Source organism: Thalassophryne amazonica, chromosome 16 (genome assembly GCF_902500255.1).
Source record: "Thalassophryne amazonica chromosome 16, fThaAma1.1, whole genome shotgun sequence".
Classification (NCBI taxonomy): domain Eukaryota; kingdom Metazoa; phylum Chordata; class Actinopteri; order Batrachoidiformes; family Batrachoididae; genus Thalassophryne; species Thalassophryne amazonica.
The window spans coordinates 50,415,795-50,439,740 of record NC_047118.1 but is presented as its reverse complement, the minus strand read 5'-3'; the positions used below and the strand labels follow the sequence as shown (position 1 = coordinate 50,439,740).

The 23,946-nt window shown below is 42.9% G+C and overlaps 1 long non-coding RNA gene across 1 annotated transcript; it reads left to right on the top strand.

Moving 5' to 3' along the window:
* Positions 1-2,050: 2,050 nt before the first annotated feature.
* On the top strand, positions 2,051-17,265 carry LOC117527391. Its single transcript, XR_004565517.1, has 3 exons — positions 2,051-2,060; positions 5,424-5,427; positions 17,092-17,265. It is a non-coding gene; the product is annotated as an uncharacterized LOC117527391 (long non-coding RNA).
* The last annotated feature ends 6,681 nt before the right edge of the window (positions 17,266-23,946 follow it).

The following is a 23,946-nucleotide window of genomic DNA, read 5'->3' as shown; positions in this document are numbered from 1 at the left end:
ACAAAGAGGTGAACTGTCCACCGTGCGCCCCTCCCCTTTCTTTCACCTTCTCACTGCTTCTGTGAACTCTGTGACAAGAAAACCATTTGTGGTGGAATTATGTTTTTCAGTGCTCGTGCCCACAGTGCCACCCCACCATAAATGCCGCCCCAGGCGGTGGCCTGCATGGCCTGTACTAAAACCACCACTGACTCTTGGTATTTCACAGTTCAGTAAGAGAATAAAGGAGCAAGGTGCTCATATCCTGGCTCAAGGTGAAAATACCAGAGTTTGGCTTGTTGTTTAACTGTGCTAACGAGAGTTAAGCTACATAACGCATAGGGTGAACAGTATAAAAGTGAACACAGAAGACATATGGCTTTCCAACATGGATTCAGTGATTTTGAAAAGGTATTGTCAAGGTCGGTCATGCGGGTGTTTAACCTCTAGGGGCGGGTTTTGTCGCCAAGCTCAATACAAATGCATGCAATTTGGTCACTTTTTGAAAGGGTCAGACTCATCAGTAAAGTCAATTTAATGTGCAATGGTTCATTTCAGGTCAGCTCTTTTGTCTCTAAGCAAGTTAGAGGACAAAACAAAACCAGCTGACTCCAACAGAACAACATACAGACCGAGCGTGTTTTCACGGAGCGGACAGTTGCAGAAAGTTTGACTTCTCGCCTTCAGATTGGCCACTTTACTGAAGTGATGTAGCGCCGGACCTTGAGATAGATAAGGTTTAGATATCAGAAAAGATTTTTTTTTAAAACTCCACCATTCTGGTTGCATATTTTGAAAACAGTCCTGTTATGTATGAAGGTATCGAATATTCAATTTAATGATTATTACTAGAGGTAAAAACCTAATTGGAAATCACTGATCATACATTAATGGATGGGTAAAGGACTGATTATTGATCAAGCACAAGTTCATTATAGCAAGTATGACAAATTGTAAATTTTTAAAATTGTCTACAGAAGGAGATTTTTCACTTTAGAACTTGCATTTTACTTTATTTGGGAAGTTTAAAGGTTATTTCAGGTAGCCACAACTGATAATTATCAAAATAATTTTAATTTTTTTTTTCATCAGGATAATTGTGAAGCGCGTTGCCAAACAAACAAACAAGAATGAGAAACTTGAAAAAAGAAGGATATTACAATGTAGCCTATGTTTATTTCATCAGAACGAAGTTGGTGTTATCTGGCTATCTTGCATCATGTTGAAAAATATTCAGAAAAAAAACTAAGCAACATTGGGTTGGCAAGAATGAGATACAGGCTGCCATCTTTAAAGATGGCTGCCATTGACCTATTTCCACCACATTTATTTAGGTAAATGTTTGATATGTTATTATCATGTAAATGTTTGATATGTTCTGTTGCACTTTTTTCAGTGTTTACCCCCTAAATGCTAGACTGACTGGCCTATATTGTCCAAGCAACAAGATGCTAAAGTCCTTTAACAGATTACATTTCATTTTGAGTTGCACAAAAATTCCATAATTTCCACATGATAATTTATCTTTTTTCCCTACAAATGTAAATCATACATGTTCTAAATCTGTCTGCAGGCTAAAGATGCTTTGAGGAATACACCTGTACGCTTTGATTACTTGTACAATTTTTCAAGCATGCTGGCGAAGGCTTCAGGGTTACACATAAAGCTGATGCACTCAGTTTGCAAGTGTGCTTTTTTTCATGAATTTTGATGGATGTCTTTTTTCCCCATTTAATTGCAGCCCATCTGTATTTTTATTCTGTTTCGTTCACATATCTGACTGTTATTGTTCCCACAGGTTCTGTTTCACCGCCGTCTCTATTAGACATTTTCCAGCTCTTGTTCTTTCTGATCATACTGCTTTTAAATTCTCATTTTCTTGTACGTTGGTGCCATGTGTCTGTCCAGTCAGCACTACGTCCTATCACTGGTATTTGTTTCCGAGCTCCACTTTCTTCAGATTTCCCACTTAACCTTTTACCTTTTATTCATTTTCAGACTCCCTTCACTGCCTTATTTCTGTCCTCCCACCATCAGTTCATGACAATATCACAAAAACTTGTTACTATTATCTGTCAGTGGTGCAGAACTTTCAGTCAGAGGCAGCAGGATCTGTATTCTTTCCTCCTGTGTCTTGGCCTGGATGAGATTTGAAGTCTGCACTGCTGTAGTGTGAAGTTTAGTCTGGTCTACAATAAAGGGGGAGCCAGGGGTGAGAACGGGTGCAAACATCATTTGGTCTTTTTTACTGTTTTCCAGTCTTCAGTTTTTAAGGATGCTGAGCCTAAAAAGAGAGAAAGAGAGAGAGAGAGAGAGAGAGAGAGGGGAGAGAGAGAGAGAGGAGAGAGAGAGAGAGAGAGAGGAACTTCCGCGCTGGTCTGGTTGCCGGACTTTCGTGAGGCTGATGTTTACGACAGAGATGCTGCCAGACATGAGCAGATGGGTTACGTGTCTGCTTGCATGTAATAGTTCCATACTGCCACTGGGGGCACTCCACACACAATGTCAGAAAATCTAGTGGTAGAAGAAGACCAGCTAAAATCATGTTTCTAGCATGTTAGCATATTATTACCTATCCGCCAAGGAGGTTATGTTTTCAGTCGCGTTTGTTTGTTTGTTTGTTTGTCTGTCTGTCTGTCAGCAGGATACTCAAAACGTTTTGAACGGATTTTGATTAAATTTTGTGGAGTGGTTGGAAATGACAAGAGGAACAAGTGATTAAATTTTAGTGGTGATCCGGATCATGAGTCCGGAATCCCGATGCTAACGCGTTAGCATGTCTATGGCATTTTCAATGTTAAAATTAGCATTAAGCAGTTGCAGCTGTCATCACGTTCGGGTGCATTTGTTTTCAAATTGTAATATTTCTTGAATTATTTTTGTTTATATATTAATAATCTAATGATTATTATATACAATTTTAGAGAAAGAGACAAAAAGAAATAGATCACTGTGCCAAGGAGGGAATCTCTTTAGGGTCAGTGACCCTATGGCCTTGTTTAGAGAAGTGTTTCATAAATGTTAAAAAAAATTCATATATTTGCAGTTTAGTTGAATAATAAATTGAATTTGTCTCTTATTTGTTTTTGTCTATAGCACATGCAATATCAATATCAGTGCTCAGATGACAGTAGCTTCTGAGAAAGGTGCAAGTTGCAATAAACTGTGATGCCGAGCGCTAAGGATACAGCTATCCAGTCACACCATCGTTTAGACTTTTTAGGTTCAGTGATCCACGGCGTGTAGATGTTATGGTGTCAGTGACCCCATGGCCTTGGGCAGAGGTTTGCACTCTCTGAGTGCTTCTAGTTTCTTGATGTTTGCGTGAACATCCAACCCCTTCATTTTCTCCAGGATTCAACCCGGACACCTGACCACACAGTAAATTCAACCAATCAGCTTGTCTCGATGTGCAGCAGAGACAATCTGCTGTTTCCGAACTGGTAACACTTAAGTCAGTGGAGTCCAAAAGCCTCTTTGCCGCTTGAGTAGCCAGAATTTTTAGGCCTGTGTTTCTAAAGACAGAACTGGTAAAGGAACTACGTGATTCCCTGTGACTGCCTGTGTGGTTAGTGCGTACACGGTATCTTGACTGGCACACAGGTTGGACATTAAGCATATTTTGATTCTAATTGTGGCCACAAGGGAGGATAGTCCCCTGAAAATCCAGTTGTTCAAATCCTGCATGGAACCTCTTGGTGGCTGGGCATGACTGTGACCATTTCAAACTGGAATTCAACTTAGTATAAAAGTGTAAATGCTTTTAAAGTACTAAGTAAGACCTCATCAGCTGATGTCAATGTTCTCTTGAGGAACTTTCAAGTTCTGTTTGATCAAACAGCAGTTGAGCCTAGAACACATGAGGAAAAGGTGCACAGAAGGAACTCTGTGTGAATGTTTGCATGAGTGCTTGCAGGGGGCGGTTGGAAGGTTTACCCTCGGTGCACACCTGAGCTTGATTGATTGATTTTATTTATTATTAAAATGCCATTGTATAAAATAAATACAATACCATCACAATAAAAGGACAACACAATAAAGCAACAATTGCTAGGACTTAACAAGGACTTTCCACTTTTAAAAATAAACAAGATGGACAAATAAATGTGTAATGGACAACATATATGAAGTTATTTGATGCTGACCCACAGCACTGGAAACACTATAATAGAAACATGAGTTCATGATGTAGTGAACTTTTATTGTTGGGGTTTATTTGGTTAAGTGCATTCATTCATGGGAAAATTGTATATAAATTATTATTGTTGTTGTTATTATTATTATTATTATTATGAAAGTTTGATTTTTGTTTTTTGGGGGGGGGGGGCATATATGTTTCACCCAAGTATAAGTTACAGGACTTCCCACACTCCCAAACAACAACAACAACAAAACTGCATAAGTATGATTTTTTTTGGCATATAAGTTCACCAAAGTGTAAGTCGCACCTCCCACGCTAGTTTAAAAAACAAACAACAAAAAATACCCTGCGACTTTTACTCTGCAAAAAACAAAACAAAACAAAAAAAACATCTTGACCATTTATATTTTAGGATGATAAACCTTTTTTGTTCATGGAGCAATTCTATGGTAACGGAATTACAACAGCAGCAAAATCTGGACATATGGCATCTAACCACGACAGATTAGATCAGCTTGTAATTCCGTTACCGTAGAATTGTCCCTGTACAATCTGAGTAATTACAGTCCTCCAGATCCATATCTGTTCACTGAAAGTAGGTTTAGCAGAAACAGATTCAGTGTGAGATGGACTCAGCTTCTTGAAACACCTGGAATGTATATTTGGCTTTGTTTCCAAATTCAGGAAAACCTCAAGTAGCTGTTTCAAAGTGATCAGCATTTCCATTTTCTCATCACAACGCCTTTTGCTCTCAAGGATATAAAGTGAAACAAAAGACAAGAACCAAATGCCTTGCAACTATTGCAAGCCATGTAATGACAAGCACAGTACTAGAGCCTCCTCCTAAACTGATCCCTATATTTATTTATTTTTTTTAAGTTGCATATTGAGTATGTATATCAACGGGTGTTGTAAAGCAACACCTAACTGAGGTTTAATGTTCCAGTGGCCTTGGCTTAAAAAAATAGAATAAAATTAAATATTAAAGGAGCACCTGTGAGGTGGAGTGTGTAAAGTATTTTGGATAACAATCACAGGTTGAGGTGAATTTATTTTCCATATAAGACATGAAGGGCCCGTGTATTAATTACAAGCAATGTCACACTTCCCCCAGTGGAAAATAATCAGGTAGGTTTTCCCCATTAGAATCCCTGACACTTCTGTACCCATGTATGCTTATTATACACAGCGCTTTCTTGGAGGGTAGTAGCGGTGTGGTACATACAGGTGGTGGCGTTCTGAGAGCTCTTACCTAATGCACAACTGTGAAAGGAGCTTTGTAAGAATCTTCTCCAACTTCCAGACCTGTACAGTGAATGTCGTCATCTCTGTGGCGGCATGTGATTTCTGAGAAGTGCACCCAGTTCTGCAAAGCAGTGGTTTCCTATCTGTGCGATGATTACGCAACGGGATGTTAGAAACAGCGGAACTCCTCGGGATTTAGTCGCCAATACATGAATGAATCAATAAGCGAGTCTTATTATGTGTGGTTCCTCTGCTGTCAGCGAAGGATGACGCTGCACCGCACTGAGCTGAGGCCTCTGACTTTGTTTATTGTGAAGCCGTGACGTTTTCCTCAGTGTTTCAGCCAAACATCTCGGCTAAGCCAGGACCGGGCTCGCCACAGACTCCACTGCTGGACAAGAGGTCTGCAATTATAGCTCACTTCAAAGATGCCAGTCAGTCAAAGACGGCATTCATGCATTTATTTTGGCAGCTCCCCCCCGTGCCCCCAACCTCCCTGTTCACGCTGCATTTCTTTTCCTCCTCACCTCCCCAAGCCCCTTACCTTTCTTCCTCCTTCCCCACCAACCCTCAAGCTTGTTTAGATGAGCAATTAAGGAGAGACACGAGCACAAATGGCGTTTGGTTTGGCACGAGTCACTATTGACACACACACATTTTACTGAAATATCTCCCCGTGTAGTTTTCCCTTCACCTAAAACTGGCCGTGGTGGATGTCGGCAAAGATGAGGGGAGGAGTGGGTCTTGTGTGCACAAACAGGGAAGCTTTAGTCCTGGGTCCTCTTGCCCCCTTCTCACCCTACCTTCTCCAGCTGATCCAAAAATAAAACCAAAGGGAGTGGGGGGGCAGAGTGTAGGAGGACACGTTTCTCCTCAGACCATCTGCTCTACACCAGCGATTAGATGTTCAATTAATCCAGTAAGATGATCGTTTGCCATGTAAACAGAGAACTGTATTAGCCAGCATTGATATCCCCAACCCAACTTTCAACCGTAAAGTAGGCCAACTCAAACGGCCAATGACAAATTTAGATTAGTGTTTATTCACAGGCCATTTCATTTTCAGCCAAGGTGTAATCATTAGAGAAGGCTGTTATGCAAAAGACTAATAATACTACTTCCTGTAGCGTGTTATACCGACTGACTTTAAAGCAGCCTTGCCAGAGACTTGAGTAAAGAGGGACAGCTGGTGTATTCTCTCCATATATTTCAGTTTATTGGAAGGGGCGTCATCTTGCACAGAAGTGATCGTGTTTCACAAAATTCCAGTTGTCTACCATCTGCTGGCTGAGGCCCAGTCTTGTAAACCGTGACCCTAATCCAGTGTGAGACCCAGGTTGGAGGTGATGGGCCCTCTAATGCTGTCGCTGTTACAATTACAGGCACTGGGAGCCTTTGGTGTGAGGTGCACGTGTTGCATTTTTGTAAAAGCATGTGCTCATCTGTCTGTTTTTCTTTTTTCCTTCTGTGTTGAGCATTGGAGCAGACTGAGTGGTATGTGCAGAGTGTCTGTAAATGTTTGTTGTTAAAGCAAACCAGACACCTCAGTCCCCACGACCCCCACAGCTCCACCGTTACAGCCTCCGGAATCTGAAACCTGATGCTGGAAGTTGGGCAGCCAGAGTGATTAGAGGGACCCACCACGCGGGCGGTGTTACAGTTTGGATCAGGTGTCCCATTCGTCACACCGCCGTTCGACGAGCACCCTGGTTGCACTGTGATCTCAGAGGTGCAGTGTAACCTGGGGACCCCTCGATATGAGCCTGAACAGCTCCCAAGGGTCTAACTTAACCGTTCGTCTGTGCAGGGTCCTCTAACCTCGTTAAAAAGTGTGGACGTAAGGTGCTAAATTATCAGACTGTCGGACACCTCATGCACACCTGGTGGAATTTGGATCCCTGTGGAACAATAACTGTCTTGTGTTAGATTTTGTCTGAACACTGACTGATGGAATTACATTTTTGGTTATTTATTTTGTTTGTTTTACAAAATAGTGTGAACGGAGAGAGATTAAATCAAGACCACACCCTTTGTCAAACACTTCATCTTTGGTCTGACAGCATGAGGTCACAGAGGCAGTGAACCACAGTGAGTGGCTCCTCAAAGAGGCCACTTTGTTAGAGCACACTGTGCTGCTAAGACATTACATAAGACAAAAAAATGATCACATGCTGCCACATTGCACAACCATATATTGCAGAAGTTGAATGATTTGCTTAGTTGTAAGAAGAATTTACATTGAAAAGGAACTTAATTTGTTCTAACGCTGACCAGCACAAACCTGAAAATACTTTGTTTTTCATTCAAATTAACAACACATGCTCATAATGAGCACATTTAATATACTTTTTTTCATTTCATTATTTCATTTATTTGTCAGGAACAGTGTTTATTACCTCCGCCAAGGAGGTTATGTTTTCGGTCGCGTTTGTTTGTCTGTCTGTTTGTCAGCAGGATAACTCAAAAGGTTTTGAACGGATTTTGATGAAATTTTGTGGAGTGGTTGGAAATGACAGTAGCTTCTGGGAAAGGTGCAAGTTCAATAAACTGTGATGCCAAGCGCTAAGGATACATGCTATCCACTCACAGCAGATGAAACTTTTTTACTACTGAGCAAACATCACTGTTAGACTTTTTTAGGTTCAATGATTCCACGGCGTGGAGATGTTATGGCGTCAGTGACCCCGTGGCCTTGGCAGAGGTTTGCACTCTCTGAGTGCTTGTAGTTAATTAAAACATGCAAATCATCCAGAGTTATTAGTCTAAAAGGCTGGCATTCATCATGTTATATGAAGGTCAATGTGGAATGCAATAATAATCTTTATTACCAAGTATAGAAATTTAATTAAAACCTTTACTCTTCATTTGCACATTGTTATTATTATTATTATTTTAAGAGAAGCTCTTTTCCTTTTAAAACTGAAGGTGCAAATTTAGGATGCAATCAACTCAGTGTTTATGGGTTATTTTTGGCTAAAAACTTTATATATATTTCAAAGATGACTGTTGACTGAAGTGAGCCCCCTGAAAGACTCTATAATGTGAGCGTTTAAGAGATAAGTCATTACCATTTGACCAATTTCACCAACAATCAGTTAAACAGAGCAGAATTAAAACATAATGTCCTTTGTAAAAAATCTAAATATTTTGTGTCTGCTATGCTCACATGTGCACACAGTAATGGCGTACATAACATGGCCCCACTTAGCCGTTCCATCTATAAAATCCTGGAGCCACCACTTTACATTTAACATTTGTTTTTCAACCATCATTCCCTCACCATGTTGATTTCTTCTTCTTGGAACTACGTGTGGAAAAACTGGGTTGTCAAATATTGTAGACTTCTACATTGTCATATGCATCTGCAGCACGGTGCTTAGTCGTTAGCACTGTTGCTTCACAGCAAGACGGTCATGGGATTGGTTTCCACCTGTGGGCCTTTCTGTGTGGAGTTTGCATGTTCTCCCCGTGTTTGTTGTGGATCCCTCTGGGTGCTCCGGCTTCCTCCTACATCCAAAGACATGCGTGTTAGCTGAATTGTAAATTTAATTTGGTGCGAGTGTGAATGTATTTGTCCTGTCTATATGTTGTCCCTGCAACAGGCTGGCATCCTGTCCAGGGTGTACCCCACCTCACACCCTATGATTGGTAGGATAGGCTCCAGCCCCATATGAACCCTTAATTGGAGTAAGCGGGTATAGAAATGGATGGATAGATGGATGGATGGATGGATGGATGGATGGATGGATGGATGGATGGATCTGCAACAGTATGTGGCACCAAATACCTGAGAAATGAGTGTGCTCCTCAAGAGTGAAGCAACCAGCCCCTTAACTTACAGTGCTGCATGAGAGAGAGACATGTTGATTATCCCGAAAAGAGGTTGCCTCAAAAATCTGGTAAGCTAATCATGAAGGTAGTTATGATTAAAAAATTTCAACTCATGGTGATAAATACAGCAGAGGGATTAAACAACTCTCAAGCAGCCAAGAAATATATTGTGAGAGTGACCAATTTAAAACATTAACAGTCAGAATGTGGCCACTTCAACAGACTGGCAAGCAAGAAATCATGAGGGGCTGCCCATAATGTTTGCATTTATATGAACATTATTTTCAAATGAAAGCATTTTCTTTCTCTCAAAAAATTCTTGAAAGGGTAGTTGTAAAACAGCTAACTGATCATCTGCAGAGGAATGATCTATTTGAAGAGTTTCAGTCAGGTTTTAGAATTCATCATAGTACAGAAACAGCATTAGTGAAGGTTAAAAATGATCTTCTTATGGCCTCAGACAGTGGACTCATCTCTGTGCTTGTTCTGTTAGACCTCAGTGCTGCTTTTGATACTGATATTTATCTAATAGATTACAATTTGTTCATGTAAATGGAGAATCTTCTTCACAGACTAAGGTTAATTATGGAGTTCCACAAGGTTCTGTGCTAGGACCAATTTTATTCACTTTATACATGCTTCCCTTAGGCAGTATTATTAGACGGCATTGCTTAAATTTTCATTGTTACGCAGATGATACCCAGCTTTATCTATCCATGAAGCCAGAGGACACACCAATTAGCTAACTGCAGGATTGTCTTACAGACATAAAGACATGGATGACCTCTAATTTCCTGCTTTTAAACTCAGATAAAACTGAAGTTATTGTACTTGGCCCCACAAATCTTAGAAACATGGTGTCTAACCAGATCCTTACTCTGGATGGCATTACCCTGACCTCTAGTAATACTGTGAGAAATCTTGGAGTCATTTTGATCAGGATATGTCATTCAAAGCGCAGATTAAACAAATATGTAGGACTGCTTTTTTGCATTTACGCAATATCTCTAAAATTCGAAAGGTCTTGTCTCAGAGTGATGCTGAAAAACTAATTCATGCATTATTTCCTCTAGGCTGGACTATTGTAATTCATTATTATCAGGTTGTCCTAAAAGTTCCCTGAAAAGCCTTCAGTTAATTCAAAATGCTGCAGCTAGAGTACTGGCGGGGACAAGAAGGAGAGAGCATATCTCACCCATATTGGCCTCTCTTCATTGGCTTCCTGTTAATTCTAGAATAGAATTTAAAATTCTTCTTCTTACTTATAAGGTTTTGAATAATCAGGTCCCATCTTATCTTAGGGACCTCATAGTACCATATCACCCCAATAGAGCGCTTCGCTCTCAGACTGCAGGCTTACTTGTAGTTCCTAGGGTTTGTAAGAGTAGAATGGGAGGCAGAGCCTTCAGCTTTCAGGCTCCTCTCCTGTGGAACCAGCTCCCAATTCGGATCAGGGAGACAGACACCCTCTCTACTTTTAAGATTAGGCTTAAAACTTTCCTTTTTGCTAAAGCTTATAGTTAGGGCTGGATCAGGTGACCCTGAACCATCCCTTTGTTATGCTGCTATAGACTTAGACTGCTGGGGGGTTCTCATGATGCAATGAGTGTTTCTTTCTTTCTTTCTCTTTTTGCTCTGTATGCACCACTCTGCATTTAATCATTAGTGATTGATCTCTGCTCCCCTCCATAGCATGTCTTTTTCCTGGTTCTCTCCCTCAGCCCCAACCAGTCCCAGCAGAAGACTGCCCCTCCCTGAGCCTGGTTCTGCTGGAGGTTTCTTCCTGTTAAAAGGGAGTTTTTCCTTCCCACTGTTGCCAAGTGCTTGCTCACAGGGGGTCGTTTTGACCGTTGGGGTTTTTACGTAATTATTGTATGGCCTTGCCTTACAATATAAAGCACCTTGGGGCAACTGTTTGTTGTGATTTGGCGCTATATAAATCAAATTGATTGAATTGATTGATTGATCTTTATTAAAAAACATAAAAACAAAAGAATGTTTGGTCTTCAGAAAGTCTTTTCCAAAAATAAAGGGGTCAACTTATAATCAGGGTCATCTTACATTCTGAACAAAATGGGTTTTTATCATAGAAGATGTCCAACATTGATTGAGTGAATTATAAATGGCATATAGATGTGGTGAACATAGAGGGATATTATCCTCCAAATATACACAATGTTTACATGTTTATCACTAATACAGCTACGTACCTATAGAGATAAAAACAAAAACAGACAAATGTGTCATTTTCGCATCAAATATCTCATAAAGTCTGGACATATACATCCACTGAAAAGAAAAAGATGAATGATGGTAATAATAATGACAATAATGATGATAATAATGATCAACTTTTAGTAGTAAGTCAATGACTGCCTGTATAAGAGGTGACTTTTAACCTTTTGCGTGGTCTCGTCACAGCGTTGCTTGAGGCGGCGTTGTTAATGGCTTTCTCTGCTGGTATGCAGAGAACGTGAGCCGAATCGTGGCAAGATAGGATAAAAACAGTCTGGCCATTTGTGCATTTGGGCCTGCAAGCACCTAGGTGGTCCTGAAAAGATGGAAACAGAGCGAGGCAGTAATACATGGGAGGACAGAAGCGAGGAGGAGGTTATGTGGGAGGGAGGCTCTCAGGTTGTCTGTGTCAACAATAAGGTAATAATTGCCTCTGTAGCCCGTGGGCCTCACCGCAGCAGTCTTGGGGTTGGGTGGGGCATGGCCCTGGCATTACACACAATTAGGCTAACAAGGGGGTCAAATGCGGAGGCAAAGGGAGGTCCCAGTCCTGTCATTCATGAGCAAGCTTCCTCTGTGCCCTGGCTAAGTCTGTGCAAGTGCCAGGTCACAGGGAAAGGCCCTGAACTCAGACTGTGTCTGGAGATAAAAGCTCTGTGTGTTGGTGTGCTGCTAATCTGAGAGGAGGTCCAAGCTGCAGATGATGGAGCATAGCCAAAGTCACCAGGTTTGGTTTGAGAAACACTGGGATCTTATTTTCACCTTTTATTAGTCACGATCTTCTCCTCCATGTACCCATGAAATTAATGATATCCTAGCAGCAGGGTTTGATTGGGTCTGCACAGTATCCTGAGTGAGACTGCTGTGTAGCCGCTCTATAACTTGACCCCCTCCTTGACCTCCCCCTAATATGATAAACATTCCCAATCAATGGAGGAAACAGGGTGGAAGTGGCAGGGATGTGAACATGACCTCCTGGTTGACTTCAAACGACCACTGCTTCTCTGTTTACACCAGTCCTCACCTTGTTCTTCTGACTAGTTAAAATCAACCTAAGATGGAGTGTGGGTCATTGAGGTTTGTGACATCCCAGGTACCTGGGGGGTCTAAAATGTGTAATCACAACTCCACCAGTTCAACTCTGGCTGGGGCCCTCTGTTCTGTGTCATGTTCAGATTTTTGTGATGAAATGAGGTCTCAGTTTTTGTTAGAAAAGACAGAACCTCATTAACCCCAACTCATTTTTTCAATTCTTTGACCACATTTGTGTGCTTTACTAAAAAAAGGTCCAAGCATTAATGCACAAGCAGCACAGATGCTGCAATGACGGTAGGATTTCCACAGATAATCCAACTTTTCCTTTTTTTTCATGGTTACTTCAGTATTGTCCTATGAATGAAAATAATATCATTCTAGTTCATGTGTTGTATTAAATTTCCATATCAGAGTGAGCAACTCAACTGAAGCATTTCCAAATAGCTGGTTACGCAATGAGGCCCCATTTAGCACATGACGTTTTCCTTTTGAAAAGACAATTGTTGTGAAAGTGTAGTAACACGGACCCACAACAGGGGGCGCAAATGAACGGCCAATAGATGAGCCAAAAGGTAACAATTTAATGTTGTTGAATGTGCACAACGAACATACAGACAATCTCAGAATATAATTACAGTCAATCCACAAGGTGACATGTGGGCAGGCTCGAGGATAGAAGACGTCTGTCCTGAGAAGAGCCGGAACCACACGATTTCCGCCTCCACAGAACCTGGTGAATACTGGAGCCGCCAAGTCCCGAATTCCCAGGTGATCACCGTCCCCGACTGTCGGATCTGGTACTGCTGGCGAGAACAAAGACAGTCAAGTGTGGGTGTGTGTACACCCAGTAACAACAGCGGTGGGAATGCCACCTCCACCTCTCACTCAATACGTGCTGCAGCGATCCCTCAGAGGAAAAAGAGTGCCGTCCTCCACAGCCTCCACAAACTTAGGACCGGTACTCCTGCAAACACTCACAATATACAGATATATTGTAAAACAAATGGCTGAGGATATTACCTCCAATGAAGTATGATATCTCAGCAACGAGGTGGAGATGACGTCTGGTCTTTATGGAGTGAGAGGGACGTTGAGTAGATTGGGTGACAGCTGTCACCCCCGGCTGCGTCCTTGGCGGCAGCGCCCTCTCGTGCCTGAAGCCCGCACTTCAGGCAGGGCGCCCTCTGATGGTAGGCCAGCAGTACCTCCTCTTCTGGCGGCCCACACACAACAACAATGTTTCTCCTCTTATCGGAGAGGAACAGCGCTTCTGGAAGTGGCTGAGTGAGTCCAGCAACCTCGGCTCTGCTGCCGGCCTGGCCGTGTACGCAGGGTGGATTCATCTTTTTGTTTTAAATTTTTATTGAGGAGCACAATGGGATAAGATTAATATATTGTGTTATTCTTGGCAATTCGTGGACAGAGAGGTGGTCATGTAGAGAAGCCCCTCAGCCTGTGCATGAAGAGGAGCGCAGTCTGGTCTTCCCCGAGAAGCAAGAAGGACCTCTGTATCTACCCCTCCTGCAACGCTGGAGATGAGGAGACTGGATTTACCTGGGACACTAATGAGACGGAGCAGGGGGTCAGGCTACTGAATATTTTCTCCCATCGGTGAGTGTGTTGCCACCATGCAAACCATTCATTTATTTATTTTTGTTTGGTATTTTATATATTTATTATTACTTCATTATTGGGCAGCGCAGTCTTGTTTGAGAGTGGGTACTAAAGGGTTAAAATATGACGCATATGACGCAATAATCCTACATCCGGGGACAGCTGTCTCAGAGTTTTTTGGCAAATTACACAGCAAAGTGAAAATGCAAAGAAAAAATGACGATGTTGTGGAAAGTGGACATGTGTTGCGGTTTGTTTATGACCCGGAGCTCAGACATGTCGAGACGGTTGTGCAGGCGAGAGAACGCAGCTACTCTGGTTAGCTGTGAAGGCAGGACAGTGAGATACAATTGTATGTAGCTGTTCATTTGACACAGTCACTCCAGCAGGTACCCAAGGATTATGAATAAACCTGATACCAAAGACATCCAGTCATTGCTTTAAGTCTCTGGTTAGCATCCAAGTATCATAACCATACAGTAAGATACAGCTAGAGAAAAGTAAGTAAGTCCTGTATAAAGCAGTGAGGCCCATTAGTGCCAGTGCTTATCTCCAGATTCCAAAGCGTGAATTGGATGAGAGTTGATGATTTGGACTGGATGGTATGCCAGTACAGTGCAGGTACTTCCCCAGCCAAGGCTGATTCCATTTACAGCTGGGTGGACTGAGATAATGCAGATTAAGTAGCATGAGGAGGATTCAAACTTGTTCTACATGTTGGCAGGACAGCTAAATGGTAAATGGACGCATTTACTTTTTCCATCTGCATGAGACACTCAAAGCCGCTTTACAATAATGCCTCAATATTCACCCCGATGTCAGGGTGCTGCCATACAAGGCGCTCACTACACACCGGAGCAACTAGGGGATTAAGGACCTTGCCCAAGAGCCCTTAGTGATTTTCCGGTCAGGCTGGGATTTGAACCAAGGAACCTCTAGTCTCAAGCCCAACGCTTAACCACTAGAACTTCACCTCCCCCAGCTCCTTATTTACTCAGCTACCTGCTCCACATCAACTGATCACCTAATGACGTGACAGTACCTGCTTTTCCACTGAAGATTTGTGCAAAAGTTAAGTGATTTTTTTGTTGTTGTTCTTCAGAATGTCAACAAAAACAACTGTGAAATGACAGTGTTTCTTTCTACTGAGTGATGTAATGCAACAACTGGGTTTTGTCCTCTGGAGACAGCTGTTGTTTCACGGTCATGGCAATGCGAAATATTGGTGAAATATTTTCAAAGCCAATATTGCTGTAACATCATCTTGTATAAGGTATAACAAGCTTAACATGCCATTTTGGAAAGTTATGGCTTTCTTTTTTTTTTTTTTTTTTTGAGTCACATGAAACCAGTGAATGTAAAAACATTTTTTTTGCAATATTTGATGGGTTTGCTACTTCAAATTGTGCAATTGGAGGGTCATGGAAACCCACCTACAGAGAGATACCATCAAAACAATGTTTGCAACAACAAAGATGTCAACAAGAACAGGGGAACAGAGAAGGGAAAAGATAATGAAACAAACCTACCATGCTTATTGAAGGAGGCAGTCAGGATGGTAGCAGCGATCATAGAAATATGCAGGTATTGGATATAGTGAGAAGACACAAGTCACATAAATGTGCATGTGCGTATGAAAACCACGAATCTATGTGCAGAATGAGAAAAATGACAATAGATGTGTAATAATGTGAATGATAGTGAGGATTTGCATCAAACTGATATGTGGCCCCACAGTTATGCAGTCACTCCAAGTACCACAGAGCAACCAGCCACCCCCCGCCGGTGGGGGAGTAAATGCACTGGGACAGGACCACTGGCCCATACTGCCAGAAGGTACCACAGACCAGCTACCCAATGAAATAGTGGAACCACCCCCCTCCCACAAGAGACATAGGACACAAACCCTCAGCCTCACTGACAGGCACAACACAAAACACCTTGGAATATAGAATGAAGACATGATTAATTTTGTTGCAAACTTAAACCACAGCTGGATATAAATTAAGTAACTATGCAAATACTATTTTGCACAGACTGATGGTCAGTATGTGTAGATAAAAGGATGTGTGTTGCACGATATCTGTTTCCTTCATGACTGCAGAGCCTGATGTTTCAAAAGCTTCCATTAAAATGTCCATCTTTGTACAAATTTTGGTATAATTATAGCAGAGCATTATTTATGCTAGTTTTACACATTTGTACATATCTGCAAACATGATACTATGCAACAACTCGCATTCTGTCTGCAGAGGTGGGGATTGCTCTCACGCTCCACATAAATGGTTTCACGTAATGTGAGATGACAGAGATGAAGAGCGTAACTGATCTGCACACACAGTCGAGACATGGGGTCTATGTTATATGTCCACCTCGGCTTCTCTTCTGCTCTCAGAATTGCAGCAACAAACAAATAATAAAGCAAAACCTGTGTACACTTTTTTCTTATGCCACTCCTTCCTTACTGATCTAGGGTTTGCCAGCCTGGTCTCACGGCGAGTCGTGATTCAGCAGCACGAAATATACATTTATCTGTTGGTTTGTGATATTGTGACGAAAAGTGCCTCATTTTCATCACGGCAGTACAAATTCATTTTAATTCATTCCGTGATGGCTGCACGAAATTAAAAGTGAAGGGGGGGGGGGGGGGGGGAGAAAGATTAGGTTATGGTTAAGGTTAGGGTCGGGGGTAGGAGTAGGGTTAGTAATAGTGAGTTAAAAAGAAAAACCTGTCACGAACATTTGACTCATTTCGTCACAAGAGCACAAAAAAAAAAAGTGAGACTGGGCTGGGGTTTGCAATCTGTGGGTTTAACCCATAGACTGTGAATACGAGATATATCCAAAAACTATCCAACATTATTTTAATCCCACAAAAACAAAATGCTGCATGCAAGTTGTTAGTGGAGAGGTGTAGGGAACCTTCTTGCGCATGCATGAATTTTTCTCATCCGCAACACATGCCAGATGCGAGCACCAAGCACTTCCAGAAATGCTTCTGTAATTGGAAGAACTTCTGGGAGAAGTGTGTGTGAGACAGTAGGGAGTCTGAGGAATGATGGGAGTGTTCTGTTTGGCCAGAAAAGCCTAAATCAGCTGAGCAGAATTAGTGGCTGTGGGACAACCAGATGCCATTGCATCTCCTCCGCCATCAACTGCTTCGGCACAAATTTCACCAACACTCTCCATGTGCCCAAATTGTCTGTTAAAATGGAACCTGTGCTAATCACCATTATGGTTATGATTATGAAGCTCAAAAAGTGCTGCTCTAGGTGAGGCCATGTTGACAGCATTTATTTTACCTATGTCTAAGTCAACCCATAAATGGGTAAAGAGGTGGAGTGTGGGATAGCCCTGCGTGACCTGGGTGGGAAGAGTAGATCCCAAACAAGCCCCCATCTCAGAGTTACCAACCTAACAGCTAACAAGCTAACCTTAGTTCAGATATTTTATTAAAGCATAGTTTGGGTGATGGTTTTCACAATGGGTGGATTAGGTGTAGGTATAAATCTTCTGACTGCGTACTGGGCAAAGTCTGCATGATGTCACCCATAGATTTTGCATAGAGTTGACGCCATTACGGTGCAACATTAAATCTGACAAGAATTTCATTCAGTGCGACTATGGATGGATGGATGGATGAGAATTATTGTCATTGTCATTACAAGTGCACACAACACAAGATTACGTCCACATTCACATTTCCACAGACAAACAGCAATTAATCCACAATTATTACTTGTTTACCGTAATACTTGCACACATCAAAATTAAGACAACACATATACATTTGACATTGTTTATGTGCACTAAACTTGAAACAGTCTGTTTTCCAAATTGAGGCAATGTGAGTGTGTGGTAGCCGCTGCAACTGGAGTCATGCCACCGCTAGCTTGGGGAAACGGGGACCAGCCGCAGCTAAAACCGTGCAGCCCCCGGAGGAGAAAGGGGTGGCGTGAGCGGTGGCTGGGATGGGGTGTGTGATGGGGGGCAGGAGGGGAGGCAGAAGGGAAAGTGGAGCATGCTTCAGTCTTTGTCCATGTGTGAGTCTGTCTGTCCTTGTGTACTGGAGTAAGAGCGATAAGGAGGCAGCCAATCTTCCCAAGGCCATAGAAATTCTTCTGGAGGAAAAACAATGGGCATTTATCCTTGAGAGGCTGATAAGCCTGTCGTGTTTGTGGTTGAGCAGTGAAAAACACTTTTCCAGCTTCACATGAACAAACCAAATCCCAATTATGAAAAATTCCCAGTCTCTGAAATCTTCACCTTCTCCTGCAAGGCACACATTTCCTCCGAGATGTTATGCAATTTGCATCTGAGTTCAAGGGTTAACGCAGTCTGAGATTGCATCACCTTGCCCAACTCATTAATCATGACGGACAAGTGAGGGGTCGTGGTTTTGGCAGCAGCCATCTTGTCAATCTTCCGGTAGGTCAGGGCAGCACGTAAGCCAATAAGTACTAGCCCTCCTACTATGAATCCAAATATGAATAAATCCTCAACGTCCTCCACAGAGAAAGGCGCAAAGCATGCGACCCACCAAGTCTCCCAGGCATCAAGAACATAGTCCGCAGGGTAAGTTCCATCTGGGCATGCAGGGTCCCCCGGCCCTGATCTTCTTGTAGAAAAAATGGTGTCAATAGCGTTCAGAGACCAGCTGATCAATTCCATGATTAATCCAATATAGTTTGAAGAATTCACACCCTGGTGAAGTAGGGATTTTGAAGGTTGGAGCAAAGATAGAGGAGAGAGGAGGAGATGTGACCGCCCTCGCCGGAGTCCCAAAGCAAAGAAAGAATATCGAATATGTCTTAGATGATCCGTTAGCATGTTTCACCACACAACAAGCCATATTATTCCAGGTGTTTTTTAATAAAATATTCCAAAACGACACATACAGCCTCCACAACCAGCCGCAATGACGGCCTCTAAGCAAAGATGAGACACAGAGTCACTGGGCTCAGTGGGTGTCACACAAAGCAACCACGCCCCCAGATTTACACCTTTAAGGCTTAAAACATCTTTAACTAAGAACTTAGAACTAGTAACACATCACTCCTAAAAACAATCTTTGGTGTGTCACGTGAGGTGAATCTGCCCTACGATTGGATTTTGGAAAAGCATGTGACGGTGAACCAATTCCGATTGGACACTCACATTGCTCACGTCATCACACAGCTTCTATGAGGAGTACAAAGATGGTGGACGTTGGCTCGAAAGTCCGCAGAGTTAACTTTTCAGCAAAAAAAGGGTAAGTTTCTATCTCTCATTAAAAAGTTATTTATAATTTAGTAAAGCTTGGTCTCAGCCGTCGTATATGACGGCGTCGGCCCCAGACGGTTAAACCCTTATCTTCAGTAAATGTATTTATAAAGAGAAACTGCATGAACTACACAAGTTTTTTTATTTTCTAATAACAAGTTTATTCAGTGAGGAGAAACAAATGCTAAAATATTGTTGTGTCATAATTTCATTTTGTTCAGCCTTTGTGACCCGTCTTCATGAAGTTAGATGCAAAAATGTTGAAATTGGCCCTATCCTGCAATGATAAAAATCCTTAAAAGAAATTACTGGATGCGGATCGTGTTCCAGATCATTACCAAAATTTAATGACTTCAGAGTTAGGCCAAGAAACACCCCTGGTAAAAATTTCAATGATATCCGTTGAGGATTTTTTGAGTAATCCTGCTAAAAAAACCAACCAACCAAACAACAAACAAACGGACACGACCTAAAACATAACCTCCTTGGCGGAGGTAATAAAACTAAGAAATCACATGTACATAAGTATTCACATCCTTTTGCTCAATCCTTTTTGATGCACCTTTGGCAGCAATTACAGCCTCAAGTCTTTTTCAGATCCCTCCAGAGATGTTCAGTTTGATTCAGGTCTGGGCTCTGGCTGGGCCACTCAAGGAAATTCACAGAGTTGTCCTGAAGCGACTCCTTTGATATTTTGGCTGTGTGCTTAGGGTCATTGTCCTGACTGAGGTAAAGAGCGCTCTGGAGCACGTTTTCATCCAGGATGTCTCTGTACATTTCTGCATTCATCTGTCCCTCAATCCTGACTAGTCTCCCAGTTCCTGCCACTGAAAAACATCTCCACAGCATGATGCTGCCACCACCATGCTTCACTGTAGGGATGGTGCCTGGTTTCCTGCAATATGATGCCTGGCATTCACACCAAAGAGTTCAATCTTTATCTTTCAATCTTTTGTCATGGTCTAAGAGTCCTTCAGGTGCCTTTTGGCAAACTCCACACAGGCTGCCATGTGCCTTTTACTAAGGAGTGGCTTCCGTTTCACCACCATACAAGCCTGATTGGTGGATTGTTGCAGAGATGGTTGTCCTTCTGGAAGGTTCTCCTCTTTCCACAGGAATGCTGGAGCTCTGACAAAGTGACCATCAGGTTCTTGGGCACCTCCCTAACTAAGGTCCTTCTTCCCTGATTGCTCAGTTTAGACATTCAGCCAGCTCTAGGAAGAGTCCAGGTGGATCTGAAGTTCTTCCATTTATGGATGATGGAGCTCACTGTGCTCATGGGGACTTTCAAAGCAGCAAAATGTTTCTGTACCCTTCCCCAGACTTGTGCCTTGAGACAATCCTGTCTCAGAGGTGTACAGACAATTCCTTTGACTTCATGCTTGGTTTGTGCTCTGACATGCACTGTCAACTGTGAGACATTATATGTAGACAGGTGTGTGTCTTTCCAAATCATGTCCAATCAACTGAATTTACCTCACGTGGACTCCCATTAAGCTGTAGACACACGTCAAGGATGATCAGTGGAATCAGGATGCACCTGAGCTCAATTTTGAGCTTCATGACAAAGGCTGTGAATACTTATGTATATGTGATTCCTTAGTTTTTGTTTTTTTTTAAAAATTTGCAAAAAAAAAAAAAACTTTTTGACAATGCCATTATGGGGTATTGTGTGTAGAATTTTGAGAAAAAAAAATGAACTCCATTTTGGAATAAGGCTGTAACATAACAAAATGTGGAAAAGCACCATGAATGCTTTCCGAATGCACTGTATTTCTTTAGTAATCATGTATTACTTGGACCTGACCTCATTAAGCTACTGACAGCTGCTAAAAATGCAAAATCTATAAGCATTCAAATTTAAATAAGATAAAATTTAATTTGATGGAAATACTGCAGCACAGACATTTCAGATGATCCATTTGAACTATTAACCACATAGTAAGCCATATTATTACAGATATTTGTTATAAAATGTTCAGAAAAGGCACGCACGGTACTCCACAGCAACTAGCAGACACAGTTAGCGGTCTCTGCTAGCCAGGAGCCCGAACTCCACTCAGTGACACATAATTTTTTAGTTACAATCAGCAGCTGCCGACAAGTTATCCACAGCTGCTAATGAAGTAACTGTATAAAGTAAGTGTGAAATGTAACTAATAAAGTAACTTTTCAAAGTTACTTTGGCAACACTGGTCAGGACATCTGGTGTAAAACCTGTGCCAAATCAACATGCAGATCCAGATTGGATCTGCCAGAAAGGGAAAAACTGAAATAGTTTTATGTTTCGGACGCGGTCGGAGCACCGACCCAGCATTTGAAAGGACCCAGCATAAAATAAGCAGAGCACGGTTCAAAAGATAACAGAATTTAATAAACATAACAGTGGGTGCAGTGCTAAACAACTAAAAAGTCCGCGGTCTGGTGAGGTGGAAACACGGCGCGCTGTCAACAGCGCAAACGGTCCGGAGCCACAGCAGTTCGGACCCAGGGACCCCGCCGACACCCCCCAGGTGGCCACGACAAACCAAGTCTGTGAAGAAAGAAAACATGAGGTGAGTCCAACTCCACACAGAGAGACACAACTCAAAGGTGCACGCAATCAGCAAACACTTCCTGGCTTAAATCTATACATCAGCTTCTTACCCCGCAGGCACGGAACAACTCAGTTCAAATCTCCACTGCAGCAGAAGCTGATTAGACAATTAGCATAACGTGACAGCTCACTAACACAAGGTGTGAGGGACACCAAATCCACTGTCATTACTTCATAAAAGTCACCAAAAACCAAATTACCTCAGGAAGTGTGCTGAAGAGCATGAGACCTCACCCAATCCTCCTTCACAGACTGTGGTGTCAAACCTGGAGCGGTCTCTGCGTCCGTGATGGTTAGATTGTTCTCCTGACGTTGATCTCACACGTCTGCTCACAAGGTCGAGTCTCTGGCCATCACACACTGTGCATTCAAGGTTTAAATGCAGCAATCTCTGATCAAGACAAAATACACCACAGCTGTGAGTCCTGATGACCTGCATGTGAAAACAAGCCTCAGGTGTTCAGGGTGAGGTCCTAATGCTCAGCCACTCAGTCCTGAATGCATACCACCTGGTGGGAGAAACAGAAAACAAAAACCAAGCCAGCCAAACCCCCCAGCCCACAACAGTACCCCACCCTCACGGGAAGCCTCCCGGCGACCACACGGACCTGGGCCAAAAAAACAAAGCCCCCCTCCAGGGACCATGGCTGGAATGTTGGCTGGGAACAAAAAAAACTCCTGCAGCTTCAGTTTCAGCTCCTTGTGCTGAACGATCCAGCTGGGAAAGGCCCGTCTCCAGGAGCTGTGCGTTACTGTGCTCTGACGACAGCTCCATCATCAGCTGCTCCACCTGCAATGTTAATTTCTTCATGCAGTCATTGATCATCTCAATGTTGAGCCTCTCCAGCTCTTCCCTCAGCTGGATAACGCACGCTTCCAGCCGCCTCTTCTCTGTCAACAGGGAACTCCGTGCCGAGACCATCACTCTCATCCTGGAGCTCATCCTTTCCCACCCTGAGCCTGTCTGCAGCTGACACTCCAGTGCAGAGACATCCTTTGTTGACTTTAATGGTCTTGCCCTCTGTTTCATTTAGCAAACCTGTTAGAGTCTCCACCTTTGCGTTCATTCCTGTCGACTCTTGCTTTAGTTGTTCACTTTGCATAATTTTGGCCAGGAGTTCTTGAACCTGTGCACTCAGCCTTCTTCCGACTATGTGTTAAAGTCTGCTTAGTCATAAAAAAAAAAAAGACAAACACAAACAACCATACCAACCCCCCTCCCCAGAGGACCATCCCATCAAACCCCGGGAAGGGGAAAGAAAAAAAAACACAACCCAAACTTAAGCTTGCAAACAAAAAAAACTCTTACACCCCCCCCCCCCCCCCGGACGACATGTAGGGACCAACACCCCCCAGAGGACATCCCGCCAGCTCCAGGAGTAATAACCAAGCCGAGGTCCCTCTGGGATCCAAAGTCACCCACGGGGACTCCCAGCGCCTGCCAGAGAACCGTTCCATCAAACCCCAGGAGACGCCACCCCCCCATGACCAACAGACCCAGCCCCGGCCGTCTATGGCTAGATGGACCCACAGCCCTTTACCCCCCAGAGGACACCACAGTCACACCCTGAGGCGGAAACTGGAGGGAAAAAAAAACATACAAACAAAACAACAACCCCAACCCCACCCCCCTCAGCGCAGTGGAAACTGGAAGTACGTCCAGTGTCACCACCCACGACTATCCCCAAAAGTCAACCGGGAGGAGTGGAACAGCGGTAATGGCGTACGGCACAAGACGGCGCCACCCCTCCGACTTTTAAACCAGCCACCAGCTGCAGGTATATTCCAATGCCCCAAACCTCAGCTACGCAGATGGCGTACGGCTCAAAGGCGCGCTGAAGCCGGAGGTGGAACAGGGAATCAACAAAAAAAAAAAAAAAACCCAAAACCCCCCCCCCCCCCCTCCCGGATGCAGAGGTCACCTGGGAAATGCCCAGCACAACCAAACTGCTCCACCCCAGCAACGCCGACAACCTACGGCTCACACGGCTGGGGCCAGAGGAGAAGA